Source organism: Suncus etruscus, chromosome 6 (genome assembly GCF_024139225.1).
Source record: "Suncus etruscus isolate mSunEtr1 chromosome 6, mSunEtr1.pri.cur, whole genome shotgun sequence".
Classification (NCBI taxonomy): Eukaryota; Metazoa; Chordata; class Mammalia; order Eulipotyphla; family Soricidae; genus Suncus; species Suncus etruscus.
Window position 1 is genome coordinate 100,382,845 of NC_064853.1, and position 7,166 is coordinate 100,390,010.

The window sequence follows — 7,166 nt, forward strand, 5'->3', positions numbered from 1 at the left end:
AAGATCTTACAAGGCCCAGGGCAACTTATCAGTGCTGCCTATGACAATGTGAGAGCATTCTCCACAAAACTTGTGTTATGGAAATCCCAGCTCTCTCAGACAAACCTTTGACATTTCCCAGCATACAAGGAACTTGTGGAGGCCGGCATACCATTCAATGGTGAGAAATATGTTGATGCTATTTTTAAGCTAGAGAAGGAATTTGATCACAGATTTGCAGACTTCAAAAAGCACAGAGCCACTTTCCAAATTTTTGTGGACCCTTTGATGTGCAAGATGCCCCTCCTGTGCTTCAAATGGAGCTCATTGACCTGCAATGCAACTCTGATCTCAAAGCCAAGTTCAGGGAGATTAGTGGAAAAGCAGACATGCATGGGCAATTTTTGAAAGAATTCCCCCCAGCTCCCCTGAGCTTTCCTGAATGTTCAAGCACACCATGTGCCTTTTTGGGAGCACATATTTGTGTGAAAAGTTATTCTCCACATTGAACTTCAATGAGTCAAAGTACAGGTCTAGACTTAATAATGATCATCTTCAAGCCATACTGAGGGTCTCAACTGCTTCCTCTCTAAAGCCAAATGTGGTTCAGATTTGTGAGAAGAAGTGCTGTCAAGTCTCTTGCAGCAAGAAATAGGCAAAAGATGCCATGTTCCGAAGAACTGTTCATTATCTTCACTCAATGTTCTATTCATGTTCAGAAAAAATAATTAAAACTGCTAATAATGACGTTTGAGGACTTTTTTTTTTTGTGAAATCCCTATGCGGCCTTGCCTCACTCTGACTTTGCCTCCTGCAGCCCCCAGGTAAATTGAGTTTGAGACCCCTGCCTTAAGCCCTGTTAAGTTTTGTTGCTGCAGCTATTTTGCTATTTAAGTTTCTCTCTGAATCAGTGCTTTCTGAACTGCAATTGATTCCCAAATTAATGCATTTTATCTTTTTCTTTCTTTTCAATTAATGGACTTGCTCCTGACTCTGTGGTCAGTTATCTCTCCTGGAAGTGAGGGGGAACCATATGTGATTCCAGGGATGGAACCTGCATTGACTGCATGCACTGCATGCCTTAACTCCTGTACTAATCTCTCCTGCCCACCAATTTACTGTTTTAACTGATTTCCTGATCTTAAATTAACAAATTGTAATTATTTTATTATTTGTATTGGGGCCACAGTTTAGTGCTAGGTTGCTCATTATTGAGCTGGTGCTGAGGGAATCCTGGTCTCCTCAGGCAGAGCATGTCTTCCAGTGTACTGACCCTGAGGAATGGGGGTAGGTAAGAAGGGGGAAACTGAAATAATTATGGAGGGAAGTGGTATAAGAATGATGTATTCATGAAAACCTTTCCATATCAATACTGTACATCTTGATACCTAAAATAAAATTAATTAATTAATTAATTAAAAAGTATATTTCTTCCCATCACTTCTACAAATGATTACTGAGCACAGAGCCAGGAGCAAGCCCTGCACTGACAGGTATGGCCCATTTTATCTTTTTCTTCCTTCCTGAAAAGAAAGAAAAAAATAAAATGCATTTTTTTTATTTAAAAAACCTCCTCTCGGGGCCAGAGAGATAGCATGGAGTTAGGGTGTTTGCCTTTGCATGCAGAAGGTCGGTGGTTTGAATTGACATCCCATATGGTCCCCTGAGCCTGCCAGGAGCAATTTCTGAGCATAGAGCTGAGAATAGCCCCTGAGCACTGCCGGTTGTGACCCAAAAACAAAAAACAAACAAACAAAAAAAAACCTCCTCTTGAAATTTATGCTAAAATATTACATCATTAAAACAGTAAATTTTATGCTAGATATCATTTAACATAATAAAAAATATTGGCTTCTCTTCCTTTAAACCTTGTTTGAAATTACCCATATGCTGCATGGCAGACTATGAGCCCTGTGAGGAAAATTATTGATTTTTATATTCCATTTAGTATGGAGGCTACACCAAGCTGCATTCAGTGCTTCCTCCTGCCTCTGAACTCAGAAATCATGCCTGCTAATGCTTGGGACACAATATAAGGTGCTTGGGATTCTTCACAGTGCTTGCAGAAACCCCTGATTACCTTCTACCTAGCCTTTCCTCCAATTCAGGTGGATAATCAGCCACATACAAGGAGAATACTCTGCTATATTATCTCTCTAGCCCCTCCAAACTTTTGACTTTTAAAATGCAAACACACTACCAAGTGCATCTATCTATACCCCATAATATATAGTACATCTGGAGAAAATTATGAATTTACAAAGAATTAAAAGTCAAATAGGGGGGCCGGAGAGATAGCATAACGGTAGGGCATTTGCCTTGCAAACAGCCAATCCAGGACTGATGGTGGTTCAAATCCCTGCATCTCATATGGTCCCCCGTGCCTGCCAGGAGAGATTCCTGATATATATATACACACACATATATATACACACATATATACATACACATACATATATACACATACATACATATATGTATATATACATATATATAGTGTACTGTATAAAATCAAATAATTAAGAGTATTGTAAATCATGGTGCCTAAAATAAAACAATAAAATACCCCCCCCAAATCAAATGACTATTTACTGATGTAGGGAGAGTCAAGCAAATTCAAAAGGAGAGATGCTTTCTTTGTTCTCAGTTGCACTGTGAATTCCGTAATGTTTGGCTGTGAGTCCAGGAGGTCTCTCAGCCAAGTTATTTACCTGAGTTTTGGACTACTGTCACTTTATTGCTGTCAAGGCAACTCTCTGATAAGAACCAACTGGCAGGGCTGGAGAAGTAGCATAGTGGTAGGGCATTTGCCTTGCATACAACTGACATAGGACTGGACACTGTTCAATCCCTTAGCGTCCCATACGGTCCCCCAGCCAGGAGTGTTTTCTGAGCGCATAGCCATGAGTGACCCCTGAGCGTCACCGGGTGTGCACCCACCCCCCATAAAAAGAACCAACTGGCACCATCATTAACTTTCTATATTCTTAATAGTGCATGCAGAAATCCCTTCTAAGCTGCCTTCCCTGACATTCAGAGAGAATAATCAGCCAAGAGTGATACAGTACTTGCTCTGCCTTATCTACCATCGTTTAACCTTCACTTTAGCCATCTATTATCAGTACACTTTCCCTTGTGAAACTTCTTCCCACATTTTCAATTAGGAAGTGAAACTGAAACTGCCTCTATTTTTAACATTCTTCTATTTATTGGAAATTTCTTCCTGGAAAGTTGAAGTCATAATGCAAGAACCTACAAAATACTCTCACTAGCTATTTCTTTGTCTTTCTGAAATTGCATAGAAAATTAAGTTTTGACCTTTTGGTGGGGAGGAGGAATTTGGGTGACATGCTGCAGTGTTCAGGGCTTACTCCTGGCTTTGCTTTCATGGATTACTCTTGGCAGAGCTGGGGTATTGTACGAAGTGTTGGAAATCAAACCCAGTCCAGGCATGCAAGCAAAGTGCCAACCCCATGTACTATCTCTCAGGCCCACTTTTTTTTCTTATTGAATTCCTTTTCTAATAATTCTCTATATTAAAGGTCATACTTATAAAAATTAAAAAGAGAAGACTGTATGGACAAACTCTTAAATTAAATAAAAAGGAGGTCAGAGAGATCTCAGTGGCTGGAATGCACATTTACAAGCACAAGACTAGAGTTCAATTCCTGCACCCCTGAGTACTGCCAAGAGTAAGCACCTAAACCAGGAATATTCCTTGAGCACTCTATATTTACTTACATAAAATATACTAACTTGGAAATAATGGAAAAAAATTGCCCATGTAGCTTAACTCCAATTTCAAGCCAGATTTATCTAGATGCCAAAATGAAGATCCAATTTTTGTTTGTTTGTTTATTTGTTTTCTTAAGGGACCATATTCTTCAAAGTTACTCAGAATAGTTGAGTTTTAGGTGTACTATATTTTAGCATCATTGTCAACATCCCTCCACCAGTGTCCTCAATTTCCCTTCCATCCCACACCAGCCTCTCTTTAACAGATACATTTTTAAATTTAGTTGTTGTGGTTTGAATCTTCTGCTTTCAAGCACTGTTGATTCTACAGTTTGGATATATAGCTATACCACTCCACCACAACACCGATATGCCCAAGGCCTTTGACTCTGCTCTATTACTTCCTGTCCGTGTCTGCTGCTATCCCCTTCAATTTCTTTCCTGCTTTGTCTTTCTCCTTCTTATATTCTGGGGTCATGTTTAATCCAGTCATTTCCATCACCTTTTTTTTCTGTTTTTGGTTTTTGGGCCATACTCAATAGTGCTCAGAGGTTACTTGTGGCACTCCACCCAGGAATCACTCCTGGTGGGCTTGAGGAACCATGGGATGCCAGGGATTGAAACTCTGTCATTAGCAACATGCAAGGCAAATGTACTACCTGCTGTACTTTCTCTCTAGTTCCACCCTAAACTTCTTTTTTAACATGCATTTCCTAGCCTAATTATTTTGTAAACCACAGATAAGTCAGATCATTCTGTGTATGTCCTTTTGGCTTATTTCTCTTGACATTATATCTCCAGTTCTATGTAAGTTGTAGCATATTACATAATTTTATTGTTTCTTGCCGCGACATGGTTTCCCATTCTGTATATGGAATACTATTTGAATACTATATAAACCACATTTTCATAATTCACTTATCTGTTATTAGGTTGACTTTATATTTTAGTTATTGTTCTCAGTGCTGTAATGAATAATGGCATGCATATGTCCTTTGGAATGAATGTTTTTGTGTCCTGGGGGAGTCAAGACCGAATTTCTACTTCTCAAATTAACTTCTTCATTGTTAGCTACATTCTTGGCTGGCTTTTCCTTATGGTTTAAGATGATTGCCAGGGGCTTCAGAACCCACATGTTTTCTTGTGAAATACTTTTCCTCTCCCACTTATTGTCCTGTACTTAATTTGGTTGGATTTTCCCTTACCAGATCCAACCATTGTTGTGATTTGGGTGGTATTTATTAATTTAAGACTCTTTATCTTGCATGTTGTTTCAAAAGCTGAGTAGGAATAATAAGTTCTCCTGAAGTTTATGCACCATGAGATTAGATACTAGATACCATTATGTAGAAAAAAAGGTGGGGCAGGTATATATTAGGCAATCAAAGACAACAATTCTCATCTCTGATGTCTCCCAGACCTGATTTTACTTCCTTTTGCATTTACTAAATAAAATACTATAAATTAAAGGAAAGTGAAAAGCAGAATGAATTCAGTGTTGGTAAAGCTTCCCCCAATACAAATCCTTTCTGACTTCTAATTCTTTTTCTTCAAGTTTTCTCTTTTATAAATAATAATCTAGTGCCTGCACTTGGTGTCATCCAAATCCACTTACCTTGGAATCCAAGACTCACTTTTGCTGTCAGTCTCTGACCTTATTATAGAATTGATATGACCCTGGTGTGAATTTCTCTCCTCAGATTTGACTGTGAAAATAACTCACAAAAAGAATTCCAAGCCTGGGAGCAGGATGTTGGTTTCAGGGGTTTGTTTGGAAAATAAATGGGTCAGTAAGGCAAGGTCCCTAGAAGTACTGGGGAATATCTATAGATGACTTAGTTCTGCCTTTGACCTTTGACTTACTCTCATTTTAATTCCTCACACTCTGCACCCCTCTAAACACAAAAGAAAAATAGTGAGTATCCTACCAAATTTCCTATATGAAAGTAATTGTCTCTCCTCTGTTCATTCATATTTAAAGGCTTTCTCTTTTTTCAGGGGTCAGGTGAGAGAGCAAACAATAATTTTCAGGGGCTACTCTCTGTTACTTGGGGGCCTTGCAGTACTGGTGTTTGGGTTTTTTTTGTTTGTTTTTTTTAGTTTTTCTGGCCACACCGGTGACACTCAGGGGTTACTCCTGGTTATGTGCTCAGAAATCACTCCTGGCTGGCTTGGGGGGACAACAGTCCTAGACTAGCACGCACAAGGCAGAAGCTTTATCGCTTGCACCACCGCTCCAGCCCCACAGTGCTGGTTTTTAGCCTAGGCTTCTCACATATAAAACATGAACTCAACCCAGTGAGCTCTTTCTAAAACTTGAAATGTAACTGCTCACATTAGATATCTAACTCTATGTGAAATAATAATCAGTGTGGTAAAAATCAGAGTGAACCTGCTCCAAGCAGGATTTGGCTTTTGAGCCATGTTGATGATCTTTAAGCAGATGTGGACATGCAAATTGGCAGAATGCCCAAACAGTATGAGGTGATGGGCATAGACTCCTGGGAAGAATGGAATGCCTGAATTTCATTGTCAGCTCTGCTGCTCTCAGGTAGGTGACCCTGAGCAACTCAATTAACCGCTTTCTACCTGCTAGTTTCTGGACTCCCAAATAACAAGGAGTGCTTTGTAAATGCTTCACATCAGCATTCTAAAATTTTCTAAGAATTCAATTTTGATATTTAACAATTCATGACTAAAAAAGTAAGAGTTTTTGTTTTTTTCAAAAGTACGGAAGATCTTCAGGAGAGTTCATTTGGATTAAGTAGTGTTAAGGATGAGGTGTAGTCTTGACAAGGGTCTCCCAAAAGATCAGGATCAAAGGACAAATTCTGAAGTGGATCCAGACCCTCTTTGACTGTATCTTTATGGGCTTTAGATTACACAGTATATGTTCAAAAGGATGTGTGGGCTAAATTGAGAAAGTCCCAGACACTTTAGTCTGGGAAGAGGATGAACTTTATTTTTGTTCAGTAAAAACTTTCTTATTTCTCTCATAAGACAATGGGGAAGCCTATATTTCCTTTATAAGTTTAAAACCTCTATAATACTACCTCTTAACCTGTTTACCCCCAAATGTAAGGTAGTCTCCTGCATCACTTTGTTCCCTTAATTACTTTTTTTAAAACTCATTTATTTATTTAATTTTATATATATTTAGTCTTATTTATGTTTTCTTCTCCTCCTTAACTTCATCTGTTTTGTTCTGCTTGGTACAAAAACCTTCAAGAAAAAGTCTGCCTGGGATTAAAGCTCAGGTCAAAACCAAGGCACAAAAGATGATGGAGCCTGACACTCTTACCCTCAAATGCACCAGCAATATAATATAGCATCATTTCTTTTTCACAGGCATACTAAAAAGGGGGAAATTTTACAAATAGAATAAAGCTCTTATCTACTAGGGATAAGAACTCATACATTTTACTATACAGAGACACCTCCCACCTTGAACA